Below are 16911 nucleotides of genomic sequence, written 5' to 3' on the forward strand. Positions count from 1 at the left end.
CCAAGACACATTAGCCAAGACACATTAGTCAAGACACATTAGCCAAGACACATTAGCCAAGACACATTAGCCAAGAAACATTAGCCAAGACACAGTAGCCAAGACACATTAGCCAAGACACAGAAGCCAAGACACATTAGCCAAGACACATTAGCCACGACACTTTAGCCAAGACACATTAGCCGAGACACATTAGCCAAGACACCTTAGCCAAGACACCTTAGCCAAGACACATTAGCCAATACACCTTAGCCGAGACACATTAGCCAAGATACCTTAGCCAAGACACATAAGCCAAGACACATTAGCCAAGACACCTTAGCCAAGACACATTAGTCAAGACACATTAGCCAAGACACATTAGCCAAGACACATTAGCCAAGACACATTAGCCAAGACACATTAGCCAAGATACCTTAGCCAAGACACATAAGCCAAGACACATTAGCCAAGACACCTTAGCCAAGACACATTAGCCAAGACACCTTAGCCAAGACACATTAGCCAATACACCTTAGCCGAGACACATTAGCCAAGATACCTTAGCCAAGACACATAAGCCAAGACACATTAGCCAAGACACCTTAGCCAAGACACATTAGTCAAGACACATTAGCCAAGACACATTAGCCAAGACACATTAGCCAAGACACATTAGCCAAGACACATTAGCCAAGATACCTTAGCCAAGACACATTAGTCAAGACACCTTAGCCAAGACACCTTAGCCAAGAAACCTTAGCCAAGACACATAAGCCAAGACACATTAGCCAAGACACCTTAGCCAAGACACATTAGTCAAGACACATTAGCCAAGACACATTAGCCAAGACACATTAGCCAAGACACATTAGCCAAGACACATTAGCCAAGATACCTTAGCCAAGACACATTAGTCAAGACACCTTAGCCAAGACACCTTAGCCAAGACACATTAGCCAAGACACATTAGTCAAGACACATTAGCCAAGACACATTAGCCAAGACACATTAGCCAAGAAACATTAGCCAAGACACAGTAGCCAAGACACATTAGCCACGACACAGAAGCCAAGACACATTAGCCAAGACACATTAGCCACGACACTTTAGCCAAGACACATTAGCCGAGACACATTAGCCCGGACACATTAGAAAAGACACCTTAGCAAAGACACATTATCCAAGACACATTAGCCAAGACACATTAGCCAAGACACATTAGCCAAGAAACATTAGCCAAGACACATTAGCCAAGACACATTAGCCAAAACGCAGAAGCCAAGACACATTAGCCACGACACTTTAGCCAAGACACATTAGCCGAGACACATTAGCCCGGACACATTAGCCAAGACACCTTAGCAAAGACACATTATCCAAGACACATTAGCCAAGACACATTAGCCAAGACACATTAGCCGAGACACATTAGCCAAGACACATTTGCCAAGACACATTAGCCAAGACACCTTAGCCAAGACACCTTAGCCAAGACACCTTAGCCAAGACACATTAGCCGAGACACTTTAGCCAAGACACATTAGCCAAGACACCGTATCCAAGACACATTAGCCAAGACACCTTAGCCGAGACACATTAGCCAAGACACCTTAGCCAAGACACATTAGCCGAGACACATTAGCCAAGACACATTAGCCAAGACACATTAGCCAACACACATTAGCCAAGACACCTTAGCCAAGACACATAAGCCAAGACACATTAGCCGAGACACATTAGCCAAGACACTTTAGCCAAGACACCTTAGCCAAGACACCTTAGCCAAGACACATTAGCCAAGACACCTTAGCCAAGACACATTAGCCGGGACACATTAGCCAAGACCCCTTAGCCAAGACACATTAGCCAAGACACATTAGCCAAGACACATTAGCCAAGACACATTAGCCGAGACACATTAGCCGAGACACATTAGCCAAGACACATTAGCCAAGACACATTAGCCGAGACACATTAGCCAAGACACCTTAGCCAAGACACCTTAGCCAAGACACCTCAGAAAAGACACCTTAGCCAAGACACCTTAGCCAAGACACATTAGCCAAGACACCTTAGCCAAGACACATTAGCCAAAACACATTAGCCAAGACACATTAGCCAAGACACATTAGCCAAGACACCTTAGCCAAGACACATTAGCCAAGACACATTAGCCAAGACACCTCAGCCAAGACACCGTAGCCAAGACACCAAAACCAAGACACCTTAGCCAAGACACATTAGCCAAGACACATTAGCCAAGACACATTAGCCAAGACACCTTAGCCAAGACACATTAGCCAAGACACATTAGCCAAGACACCTTAGCCAAGACACATTAGCCAAGACACATTAGCCGAGACACATTAGCCGAGACACATTAGCCAAGAAACAATAGCCAAGACACCTTAGCCAAGACACATTAGCCGAGACACATTAGCCAAGACACATTAGCCAAGACACATTAGCCAAGACACATTAGCCAAGACATTTTAGCCAAGACACATTAGCCAAGACACATAAGCCAAGACACCTAAGCCAAGACACATTAGCCGAGACACTTTAGCCAAGACACATTAGCCAAGACACTTTAGCCAAGACACCTTAGCCAAGACACCTTAGCCAAGACACATTAGCCAAGACACCTTAGCCAAGACACATTAGCCGGGACACATTAGCCAAGACCCCTTAGCCAAGACACATTAGCCAAGACACATTAGCCAAGACACATTAGCCAAGACACATTAGCCGAGACACATTAGCCGAGACACATTAGCCAAGACACATTAGCCAAGACACATTAGCCGAGACACATTAGCCAAGACACCTTAGCCAAGACACCTTAGCCAAGACACCTCAGAAAAGACACCTTAGCCAAGACACCTTAGCCAAGACACATTAGCCAAGACACCTTAGCCAAGACACATTAGCCAAAGCACCTTAGCCAAGACACATTAGCTAAGACACCTTAGCCAAGACACTTTAGCCACGACACCTTAGCCAAGACACATTAGCCGAGACACATTAGCCAAGACACCTTAGCCAAGACACATTAGCCAAGACACATTAGCCAAGACACATTAGCCAAGACACCTTAGCCAAGACACCTTAGCCAAGACACCTTAGCCAAGACACATTAGTCGAGACACATTAGCCAAGACACATTAACCGAGACACCTTAGCAAAGACTTATTAGCCAAGACACCTTAGCCAAGACACATTAGCCAAGACACCTTAGAAAAGACACATTAGCCAAGACACCTTAGCCAAGACACATTAGCTAAGACACCTTAGCCAAGACACTTTAGCCACGACACCTTAGCCAAGACACATTAGCCGAGACACATTAGCCGAGACACATTAGCCAAGACACATTAGCCAAGACACATTAGCCAAGACACATTAGCCAAGACACATTAGCCAAGACACCTTAGCCAAGACACATAAGCCAAGACACATTAGCCGAGACACATTAGCCTAGACACATCAGCCAATACACATCAGCCAAGACACATTAGCCAAGACACATTAGCCACGACACCTTAGCCAAGACACCGTAGCCAAGACACCTAAGCCAAGACACCTTAGCCAAGACACATTAGCCAAGACACATTAGCCAAGACACATTAGCCAAGACACCTTAGCCAAGACACATTAGCCAAGACACATAAGCCAAGACACCTTAGTCAAGACACCTTAGCCAAGACACATTAGCCGAGACACCTTAGCCAAGACACCTTAGCCAAGACACATTAGCCAAGACACATTAGCCAAGACACCTTAACCAAGACACCTTAGCCAAGACACCTTAGCCAAGACACATTAGCCAAGAAACAATAGCCAAGACACCTTAGCCAAGACACATTAGCCAAGACACATTAGCCGAGACACATTAGCCGAGACACATTAGCCAAGACACATTAGCCATGACACATTAGCCAAGACACCTTAGCCAAGACACATTAGCCAAGACACATTAGCCAAGACACCTTAGCCAAGACACCTTAACCAAGACACCTTAGCCAAGACACATTAGCCAAGACACATTAGCCAAGACACATTAGCCAAGACATTTTAGCCAAGACACATTAGCCAAGACACATAAGCCAAGACACCTAAGCCAAGACACATTAGCCAAGACACATTAGCCGAGACACATTAGCCAAGACACATTAGCCAAGACACATTAGCCAAGACACATTAGCCAAGACACATTAGCCGAGACACATTAGCAAAGACACATTAGCCAAGACACATTAGCCAAGACACATTAGCCAAGACACATTAGCCAAGACACATTAGCCAAGACACATTAGCCAAGACACCTTAGCCAAGACACATTAGCCATGACACATTAGCCAAGACACATTAGCCGAGACACATTAGCCAAGACACATTAGCCAAGACACCTTATCCAAGACACATTAGCCAAGACACCTTAGCCGAGGCACATTAGCCAAGACACATTAGCCAAGACACATTAGCCAAGACATTTTAGCCAAGACACATTAGCCAAGACACATAAGCCAAGACACCTAAGCCAAGACACATTAGCCAAGACACATTAGCCGAGACACATTAGCCAAGACACATTAGCCAAGACACATTAGCCAAGACACATTAGCCAAGACACATTAGCCGAGACACATTAGCAAAGACACATTAGCCAAGACACATTAGCCAAGACACATTAGCCAAGACACATTAGCCAAGACACATTAGCCAAGACACATTAGCCAAGACACCTTAGCCAAGACACATTAGCCAAGACACATTAGCCGAGACACATTAGCCGAGACACATCAGCCAATACACATCAGCCAAGACACATTAGCCAAGACACATTAGCCACGACACCTTAGCCAAGACACCTTAGCCAAGACACCTTAGCCAAGACACATAAGCCAAGACACATTAGCCGAGACACATTAGCCAAGACACATTAGCCAAGACATTTTAGCCAAGACACATTAGCCAAGACACGTAAGCCAAGACACCTAAGCCAAAACACATTAGCCAAGACACATTAGCCGAGACACATTAGCCAAGACACATTAGCCAAGACACATTAGCCGAGACATATTAGCCAAGACACATTAGCCAAGACACATTAGCCAAGACTTATTAGCCAAGACACATTAGCCAAGACACATTAGCCAAGACACCTTAGCCAAGACACATTAGCCAAGACACATTAGCCAAGACACATTAGCCGAGACACATTAGCCAAGACACATTAGCCAAGACACATTAGCCGAGACACAATAGCCAAGACACATTAGCCAAGACACATTAGCCAAGACACCTTAGCCAAGACACATTAGCCAAGACACATTAGCCGGGACACATTAGCCAAGACACCTTAGCCAAGACACCTTAGCCAAGACACATTAGCCATGACACATTAGCCAAGACACATTAGCCAAGACACCTTAGCCAAGACACCTTAGCCAAGACACATTAGCCAAGACACATTAGCCAAGACACATAAGCCAAGACATATTAGCCAAGACACATTAGCAAAGACACATTAGCCAAGACACATTAGCCAAGACACCTTAGCCAAGACACATTAACCAAGACACCTAAGCCAAGACACATTAGCCAAGACACCTTAGCCAAGACACTTTAGCCAAGACACATAAGTCAAGACACATTAGCCAAGATACATTAGCCAAGACACATTAGCCAAGACACATTAGCCAAGACACATTAGCCAAGACACCTTAGCCAAGACACATTAGCCAAGACACCTTAGCCAAGACACATTAGCCAAGACACATTAGCCAAGACACATTAGCCAAGACACATTAGCCGATACACATTAGCCAAGACACATTAGCCAAGACACATTAGCAAAGACACATTAGCCAAGACACATTAGCCAAGACACATTAGCCAAGACACCTAAGCCAAGACACCTTAGCCAAGACACCTTAGCCAAGACACATTAGCCAAGACACATTAGCCGAGACGCATTAGCCAAGACACATTAGCCAAGACATTTTAGCCAAGACACATTAGCCAAGACACATAAGCCAAGACATCTAAGCCAAAACACATTAGCCAAGACACATTAGCCGAGACACATTAGCCAAGACACATTAGCCAAGACATATTAACCAAGACACATTAGCCAAGACACATTAGCCAAGACACCTTAGCCAAGACACCTGAGCCAAGACACATTAGCCAAGACACATTAGCCGAGACTTATTTGCCAAGACACATTAGCCAAGAAACCTTAGCCAAGACACATTAGCCAAGACACATTAGCCAAGACACCTTAGCCAAGACACCTTAGCCAAGACACATTAGCCAAGACACCTTAGCCAAGACATTTTAGCCAAGACACATTAGCCAAGACACCTTAGCCAAGACTCCTTAGCCAAGACACATTAGCCAAGACACCTTAGCCAAGACACATTAGCCAAGACACCTTAGCCAAGACACCTTAAACAAGACACTTTAGCCAAGACACATTAGCCTTGACACTTTAGCCAAGACACCTTAGCCAAGACACATTAGCCAAGACACATTAGCCGAGACACATTAGCCAAGACACATTAGCCAAGACACATTAGCCAAGACACATTAGCCAAGACACATTAGCCGAGACACATTAGCAAAGACACATTAGCCAAGACACCTTAGCCAAGACACATTAGCCAAGACACCTTAGCCAAGACATTTTAGCCAAGACACATTAGCCAAGACACCTTAGCCAAGACTCCTTAGCCAAGACACATTAGCCAAGACACCTTAGCCAAGACACCTTAGCCAAGACACCTTAGCCAAGACACCTTAGCCAAGACACCTTAGCCAAGACACCTTAGCCAAGACACCTTAGCCAAGACACATTAGCCAAGACACCTTGGCCAAGACACATTAGCCAAGACACCTTAGCCAAGACATTTTAGCCAAGACACATTAGCCAAGACACCTTAGCCAAGACTCCTTAGCCAAGACACATTAGCCAAGACACCTTAGCCAAGACACATTAGCCAAGACACCTTAGCCAAGACACCTTAAACAAGACACTTTAGCCAAGACACATTAGCCTTGACACTTTAGCCAAGACACCTTAGCCAAGACACATTAGCCAAGACACATTAGCCAAGACACATTAGCCAAGACACCTTAGCCAAGACACCTTAGCCAAGACACCATAGCCAAGACACATTAGCCAAGACACATTAGCCAAGACACCTTAGCCAAGACACCTTAGCCAAGACACATTAGCCAAGACACATTAGCCAAGACACATTAGCCAAGACACGTTAGCCAAGACACCTTAGCCAAGACACATAAGCCAAGACACATTAGCCAAGACACCTTAGCCAAGACACATTAGCCAAGACACATTAGCCAAGACACATTAGCCAAGACACATTAGCCAAGACATATTAGCCAAGACACATTAGTCAAGACACATTAGCCAAGACACCTTAGCCAAGACACCTTAGCCAAGACACCTTAGCCAAGACACATTAGCCAAGACACCTTAGCCAAGACACATTAGCCAAGACACATTTGCCAAGACACATTAGCCAAGAAACATTAGCCAAGACACAGTAGAAAAGACACATTTGCCAAGACACATTAGCCAAGACGCATTAGCCAAGACACTTTAGCCAAGACACATTAGCCAAGACACAGTAGCCAAGACACATTAGCCAAGACACATTAGCCACGACACTTTAGCCAAGACACATTATCCGAGACACATTAGCCAGGACACATAAGCCAAGACACCTTAGAAAAGACACCTTAGCCAAAACACCTTAGCCAAGACACCTTAGCCAAGACACATTAGCCAAGACACATTAGCCAAGACACCTTAGCCAAGACACATTAGCCAAGACACATTAGCCAAGACACATTAGCCAAGACACATTAGCCAAGACACATTAGCCAAGACACATTAGCCAAGAAACATTAGCCAAGACACAGAAGCCAAGACACCTTAGCCAAGACACCTTAGCCAAGACACATTAGCCAAGACACCTTAGCCAAGACACCTTAGCCAAGACACATAAGCCAAGACACATTAGCCAAGACACCTTAGCCAAGACACCTAAGCCATGACACATTAGCCGAGACACCTTAGCCAAGACACATTAGCCAAGACACCTTAGCCAAGACACATTAGCCAAGACACCTTAGCCAAGACACATTAGCCAAGACACCTTAGCCAAGACACCTTAGCCAAGACACATTAGCCAAGACACATTAGCCAAGACACATTAGCCAAGACACATTAGCCAAGACACCTTAGCCAAGACACATTAGCCAAGACACCTTAGCCAAGACACATTAGCCAAGACACCTTAGCCAAGACACATTAGCCAAGACACATTAAACAAGACACATTAGCCAAGACACATTAGCCAAGACACATTAGCCAAGACACATTAGCCAAGACACCTTAGCCAAGACACCTTAGCCAAGACACATTAGCCAAGACACATTAGCCAAGACACATTAGCCAAGAAACATTAGCCAAGACACAGAAGCCAAGACACATAAGCCAAGACACCTTAGCCAAGACACCTTAGCCAAGACACATTAGCCAAGACACCTTAGCCAAGACACCTTAGCCAAGACACATAAGCCAAGACACATTAGCCAAGACACCTTAGCCAAGACACCTAAGCCATGACACATTAGCCGAGACACCTTAGCCAAGACACATTAGCCAAGACACCTTAGCCAAGACACATTAGCCAAGACACCTTAGCCAAGACACATTAGCCAAGACACCTTAGCCAAGACACCTTAGCCAAAACACCTTAGCCGAGACACCTTAGCCAAGACACATTAGTCAAGACACATTAGCCAAGACACATTAGCCAAGACACATTAGCCAAGACACATTAGCCAAGACACCTTAGCCAAGACACTTTAGCCAAGACACATTAGCCAAGACACATTAGCCAAGACACCTTAGCCAAGACACATTAGTAAAGACACCTTAGCCAAGACACATTAGCCGATACACATTAGCCGAGACACATAAGCCGAGACACATTAGCCAAGACACCTTAGCCAAGACACCTTAGCCAAGACACCTTAGCTAAGACACCTTAGCCAAGACACCTTAGCCATGACACCTTAGCCAAGACACATTAGCCGAGACACATTAGCCCAGACACCTTAGCCAAGACACCTTAGCTAAGACACCTTAGCCAAGACACCTTAGCCATGACACCTTAGCCAAGACACATTAGCCAAGACACATTAGCCAAGACACCTTAGCCAAGACACATTAGCCAAGACACATTAGCCAAGACACATTAGCCAAGACACATTAGCCAAGACACATTAGCCAAGACACATTAGCCAAGACACCTTAGCCAAGACACATTAGCCAAGACACATTAGCCAAGACACTTTAGCCAAGACACATTAGCCAAGACACATTAGCCACCACACATTAGCCAAGACACCTTAGCCAAGACACCTTAGCCAAGACACATTAGCCAAGACACCTTAGCCGAGACACATTAGCCAAGACACATTAGCCAAGACACATGAGCCAAGACACATTAGCCAAGACACATTAGCCAAGACACATTAGCCAAGACACCTTAGCCAAGACACATTAGCCAAGACACCTTAGCCAAGACACCTTAGCCAAGACACATTAGCCAAGACACATTAGCCAAGACACATTAGCCAAGACACATTAGCCAAGACACATTAGCCAAGACACCTTAGCCAAGACACATTAGCCAAGACACATTAGCCAAGACACATTAGCCAAGACATATTAGCCAAGACACATTAGTCAAGACACATTAGCCAAGACACCTTAGCCAAGACACCTTAGCCAAGACACCTTAGCCAAGACACATTAGCCAAGACACCTTAGCCAAGACACATTAGCCAAGACACATTTGCCAAGACACATTAGCCAAGAAACATTAGCCAAGACACAGTAGAAAAGACACATTTGCCAAGACACATTAGCCAAGACGCATTAGCCAAGACACTTTAGCCAAGACACATTAGCCAAGACACAGTAGCCAAGACACATTAGCCAAGACACATTAGCCACGACACTTTAGCCAAGACACATTATCCGAGACACATTAGCCAGGACACATAAGCCAAGACACCTTAGAAAAGACACCTTAGCCAAAACACCTTAGCCAAGACACCTTAGCCAAGACACATTAGCCAAGACACATTAGCCAAGACACCTTAGCCAAGACACATTAGCCAAGACACATTAGCCAAGACACATTAGCCAAGACACATTAGCCAAGACACATTAGCCAAGACACATTAGCCAAGAAACATTAGCCAAGACACAGAAGCCAAGACACATAAGCCAAGACACCTTAGCCAAGACACCTTAGCCAAGACACATTAGCCAAGACACCTTAGCCAAGACACCTTAGCCAAGACACATAAGCCAAGACACATTAGCCAAGACACCTTAGCCAAGACACCTAAGCCATGACACATTAGCCGAGACACCTTAGCCAAGACACATTAGCCAAGACACCTTAGCCAAGACACATTAGCCAAGACACCTTAGCCAAGACACATTAGCCAAGACACCTTAGCCAAGACACCTTAGCCAAGACACATTAGCCAAGACACATTAGCCAAGACACATTAGCCAAGACACATTAGCCAAGACACCTTAGCCAAGACACATTAGCCAAGACACCTTAGCCAAGACACATTAGCCAAGACACCTTAGCCAAGACACATTAGCCAAGACACATTAAACAAGACACATTAGCCAAGACACATTAGCCAAGACACATTAGCCAAGACACATTAGCCAAGACACCTTAGCCAAGACACCTTAGCCAAGACACATTAGCCAAGACACATTAGCCAAGACACATTAGCCAAGAAACATTAGCCAAGACACAGAAGCCAAGACACATAAGCCAAGACACCTTAGCCAAGACACCTTAGCCAAGACACATTAGCCAAGACACCTTAGCCAAGACACCTTAGCCAAGACACATAAGCCAAGACACATTAGCCAAGACACCTTAGCCAAGACACCTAAGCCATGACACATTAGCCGAGACACCTTAGCCAAGACACATTAGCCAAGACACCTTAGCCAAGACACATTAGCCAAGACACCTTAGCCAAGACACATTAGCCAAGACACCTTAGCCAAGACACCTTAGCCAAAACACCTTAGCCGAGACACCTTAGCCAAGACACATTAGTCAAGACACATTAGCCAAGACACATTAGCCAAGACACATTAGCCAAGACACATTAGCCAAGACACCTTAGCCAAGACACTTTAGCCAAGACACATTAGCCAAGACACATTAGCCAAGACACCTTAGCCAAGACACATTAGTAAAGACACCTTAGCCAAGACACATTAGCCGATACACATTAGCCGAGACACATAAGCCGAGACACATTAGCCAAGACACCTTAGCCAAGACACCTTAGCCAAGACACCTTAGCTAAGACACCTTAGCCAAGACACCTTAGCCATGACACCTTAGCCAAGACACATTAGCCGAGACACATTAGCCCAGACACCTTAGCCAAGACACCTTAGCTAAGACACCTTAGCCAAGACACCTTAGCCATGACACCTTAGCCAAGACACATTAGCCAAGACACATTAGCCAAGACACCTTAGCCAAGACACATTAGCCAAGACACATTAGCCAAGACACATTAGCCAAGACACATTAGCCAAGACACATTAGCCAAGACACATTAGCCAAGACACCTTAGCCAAGACACATTAGCCAAGACACATTAGCCAAGACACTTTAGCCAAGACACATTAGCCAAGACACATTAGCCACCACACATTAGCCAAGACACCTTAGCCAAGACACCTTAGCCAAGACACATTAGCCAAGACACCTTAGCCGAGACACATTAGCCAAGACACATTAGCCAAGACACATGAGCCAAGACACATTAGCCAAGACACATTAGCCAAGACACATTAGCCAAGACACCTTAGCCAAGACACATTAGCCAAGACACCTTAGCCAAGACACCTTAGCCAAGACACATTAGCCAAGACACATTAGCCAAGACACATTAGCCAAGACACATTAGCCAAGACACATTAGCCAAGACACCTTAGCCAAGACACATTAGCCAAGACACATTAGCCAAGACACTTTAGCCAAGACACATTAGCCAAGACACATTAGCCAAGACACATTAGCCAAGACACCTTAGCCGAGACACATTAGCAAAGACACATTAGCCAAGACACATTAGCCAAGACACATTAGCCAAGACACATTAGCCAAGACACATTAGCCAAGACACCTTAGCCAAGACACATTAGCCAAGACACATTAGCCAAGACACTTTAGCCAAGACACATTAGCCAAGACACATTAGCCAAGACACATTAACCAAAACACATTAGCCGAGACACATTAGCCAAGACACATTAGCCAAGACACCTTAGCCAAGACACCTTAGACATGACACATTAGCCAAGATACCTTAGCCAAGACACATTAGCCAAGACACCTTAGCCAAGACACATTAGCCGAGACACATTAGCCGAGACACATTAGCCGAGACACATTAGCCAAGACACCTTAGCCAAGACACCTTAGCCATGACACCTTAGCCAAGACACATTAGCCAAGACACATTAGCCAAGACACCTTAGCCAAGACACCTTAGACATGACACATTAGCCAAGACACCTTAGCCAAGACACCTTAGCCATGACACCTTAGCCAAGACACATTAGCCAAGACACCTTAGCCAAGACACATTAGCCAAGACACATTAGCCAAGACACCTTAGCCAAGACACATTAGCCAAGACACATTAGCCAAGACACCTTAGCCAAGACACATTAGCCAAGACACATTAGCCCAGACACCTAAGCCAAGACACCTTAGCCAAGACACCTTAGCCAAGACACCATAGCCAAGACACCTTAGCCAAGACACATTAGCCAAGACACATTAGCCAAGACACATTAGCCAAGACACATTAGCCAAGACACCTTAGCCAAGACACATTAGCCGAGACACATTAGCCAAGACACATTAGCCGAGACACATTAGCCAAAACACCTTAGCCAAGACACCTTAGCCAAGACACCTTAGCCAAGACACCTTAGCCAAGACACATTAGCCAAGACACCTTAGCCGAGACACATTAGCCAAGACACATTAGCCAAGACACATTAGCCAAGACACATTAGCCAACACACCTTAGCCAAGACACATTAGCCAAGACACCTTAGCCAAGACACATTAGCCAAGACACATTAGCCAAGACACATTAGCCAAGACACATTAGCCAAGACACATTAGCCAAGACACCTTAGCCAAGACACATTAGCCAAGACACCTTAGCCAAGACACATAAGCCAAGACACATTAGCCAAGACACCTTAGCCAAGACACCTAAGCCATGACACATTAGCCGAGACACCTTAGCCAAGACACATTAGCCAAGACACCTTAGCCAAGACACATTAGCCAAGACACCTTAGCCAAGACACATTAGCCAAGACACCTTAGCCAAGACACCTTAGCCAAGACACATTAGCCAAGACACATTAGCCAAGACACATTAGCCAAGACACATTAGCCAAGACACCTTAGCCAAGACACATTAGCCAAGACACCTTAGCCAAGACACATTAGCCAAGACACCTTAGCCAAGACACATTAGCCAAGACACCTTAGCCGAGACACATTAGCCAAGACACATTAGCCAAGACACATGAGCCAAGACACATTAGCCAAGACACATTAGCCAAGACACATTAGCCAAGACACCTTAGCCAAGACACATTAGCCAAGACACCTTAGCCAAGACACCTTAGCCAAGACACATTAGCCAAGACACATTAGCCAAGACACATTAGCCAAGACACATTAGCCAAGACACATTAGCCAAGACACCTTAGCCAAGACACATTAGCCAAGACACATTAGCCAAGACACTTTAGCCAAGACACATTAGCCAAGACACATTAGCCAAGACACATTAGCCAAGACACCTTAGCCGAGACACATTAGCAAAGACACATTAGCCAAGACACATTAGCCAAGACACATTAGCCAAGACACATTAGCCAAGACACATTAGCCAAGACACCTTAGCCAAGACACATTAGCCAAGACACATTAGCCAAGACACTTTAGCCAAGACACATTAGCCAAGACACATTAGCCAAGACACATTAACCAAAACACATTAGCCGAGACACATTAGCCAAGACACATTAGCCAAGACACCTTAGCCAAGACACCTTAGACATGACACATTAGCCAAGATACCTTAGCCAAGACACATTAGCCAAGACACCTTAGCCAAGACACATTAGCCGAGACACATTAGCCGAGACACATTAGCCGAGACACATTAGCCAAGACACCTTAGCCAAGACACCTTAGCCATGACACCTTAGCCAAGACACATTAGCCAAGACACATTAGCCAAGACACCTTAGCCAAGACACCTTAGACATGACACATTAGCCAAGACACCTTAGCCAAGACACCTTAGCCATGACACCTTAGCCAAGACACATTAGCCAAGACACCTTAGCCAAGACACATTAGCCAAGACACATTAGCCAAGACACCTTAGCCAAGACACATTAGCCAAGACACATTAGCCAAGACACCTTAGCCAAGACACATTAGCCAAGACACATTAGCCCAGACACCTAAGCCAAGACACCTTAGCCAAGACACCTTAGCCAAGACACCATAGCCAAGACACCTTAGCCAAGACACATTAGCCAAGACACATTAGCCAAGACACATTAGCCAAGACACATTAGCCAAGACACCTTAGCCAAGACACATTAGCCGAGACACATTAGCCAAGACACATTAGCCGAGACACATTAGCCAAAACACCTTAGCCAAGACACCTTAGCCAAGACACCTTAGCCAAGACACCTTAGCCAAGACACATTAGCCAAGACACCTTAGCCGAGACACATTAGCCAAGACACATTAGCCAAGACACATTAGCCAAGACACATTAGCCAAGACACATTAGCCAAGACACATTAGCCAACACACCTTAGCCAAGACACATTAGCCAAGACACCTTAGCCAAGACACATTAGCCAAGACACATTAGCCAAGACACATTAGCCAAGACACATTAGCCAAGACACATTAGCCAAGACACCTTAGCCAAGACACATTAGCCAAGACACATTAGCCAAGACACTTTAGCCAAGACACATTAGCCAAGACACATTAGCCAAGACACATTAGCCAAGACACATTAGCCAAGACACCTTAGCCGAGACACATTATTAAAGACACATTAGCCAAGACACATTAGCCAAGACACCTTAGCCAAGACACATTAGCCAAGACACATTAGCCAAGACACCTTAGCCAAGACACATTAGCCAAGACACATTAGCCAAAACACATTAGCCAAGACACCTTAGCCAAGACACCTTAGCCAAGACACATTAGCCAAGACACCTTAGCCGAGACACATTAGCCAAGACACATTAGCCAAGACACCTTAGCCAAGACACCTTAGACATGACACATTAGCCAAGACACCTTAGCCAAGACACATTAGCCAAGACACCTTAGCCAAGACACATTAGCCGAGACACATTAGCCGAGACACATTAGCCGAGACACATTAGCCAAGACACCTTAGCCAAGACACCTTAGCCAAGACACATTAGCCAAGACACCTTTGCCAAGACACCTTAGCCAAGACACATTAGCCAAGACACATTAGCCAAGACACTTTAGCCAAGACACATTAGCCAAGACACCTTAGCCAAGACACATTAGCCAAGACACATTAGCCGAGACACATTAGCAAAGACACATTAGCCAAGACACATTAGCCAAGACACCTTAGCCAAGACACCTTAGCCAAGACACCTTAGCCAAGACACATTAGCCAAGACACATTAGCCAAGACACCTTAGCCAAGACACCTTAGCCGAGACACCTTAGCCGAGACACCTTAGCCAAGACACCTTAGCCAAGACACATTAGCCAAGACACATTAGCCAAGACACCTTAGCCAAGACACCTTAGCCAAAACACATTAGCCGAGACACATAAGCCAAGACACCTTAGCCAAGACACCTTAGCCAAGACACCTTAGCCAAGACACCTTAGCCAAGACACGTTAGCCGAGACACATTAGCCAAGACACATTAGCCACAACACATTAGCCAAGACACCTTAGCCAAGACACCTTAGCCAAGGCAAATTAGCCAAGACACCTTAGCCAAGACACATTAGCCAAGACACATTAGCCAAGACACCTTAGCCGAGACACATTAGCCAAGACACCTTAGCCAAGACACATTAGCCAAGACACATTAGCCAAGACACATTAGCCAAGACACTTTAGCCAAGACACATAAGCCACCACACATTAGCCAAGACACCTTAGCCAAGACACCTTAGCCAAGACACATTAGCCAAGACACCTTAGCCGAGACACATTAGCCAAGACACCTTAGCCAAGACACATTAGCCAAGACACATTAGCCAAGACACCTTAGCCAAGACACATTAGCCAAGACACATTAGCCAAGACACTTTAGCCAATACACATTAGCCCAGACACATTAGCCAAGACACCTTAACCAAGACACATTAGCCAAGACACATTAGCCAAGACACTTTAGCCAAGACACATTAGCCAAGACACATTAGCCACAACACATTAGCCAAGACACCTTAGCCAAGACACCTTAGCCAAGGCAAATTAGCCAAGACTCCTTAGCCGAGACACATTAGCCAAGACACATTAGCCAAGACACCTTAACCAAGACACCTTAGCCATGACACATTAGCCAAGACACCTTAGCAAAGACACATTAGCCAAGACACCTTAGCCAAGACACATTAGCCGAGACACATTAGCCGAGACACATTAGCCGAGACACATTAGCCAAGACACCTTAGCCAAGACACCTTA

At 45.4% G+C, this 16911-nt stretch overlaps 1 long non-coding RNA gene across 1 annotated transcript in view; it reads right to left on the reverse strand.

Moving 5' to 3' along the window:
• Positions 1-16911, reverse strand: part of LOC125774466 (uncharacterized) — a 78355-nt gene that overhangs the window by 30850 nt on the left and 30594 nt on the right. The window contains exons 4-6 of the long non-coding RNA XR_007420926.1: positions 13324-15619; positions 5302-6225; positions 654-2627 (exon numbers count right to left, since the gene is read on the reverse strand). This is a non-coding gene — a long non-coding RNA (uncharacterized LOC125774466). The remainder of the gene's footprint in view (positions 1-653; positions 2628-5301; positions 6226-13323; positions 15620-16911) is intronic.

The sequence above is a fragment of the Anopheles funestus genome, unplaced genomic scaffold (assembly GCF_943734845.2).
Source record: "Anopheles funestus unplaced genomic scaffold, idAnoFuneDA-416_04 scaffold_10_ctg1, whole genome shotgun sequence".
Classification (NCBI taxonomy): domain Eukaryota; kingdom Metazoa; phylum Arthropoda; class Insecta; order Diptera; family Culicidae; genus Anopheles; species Anopheles funestus.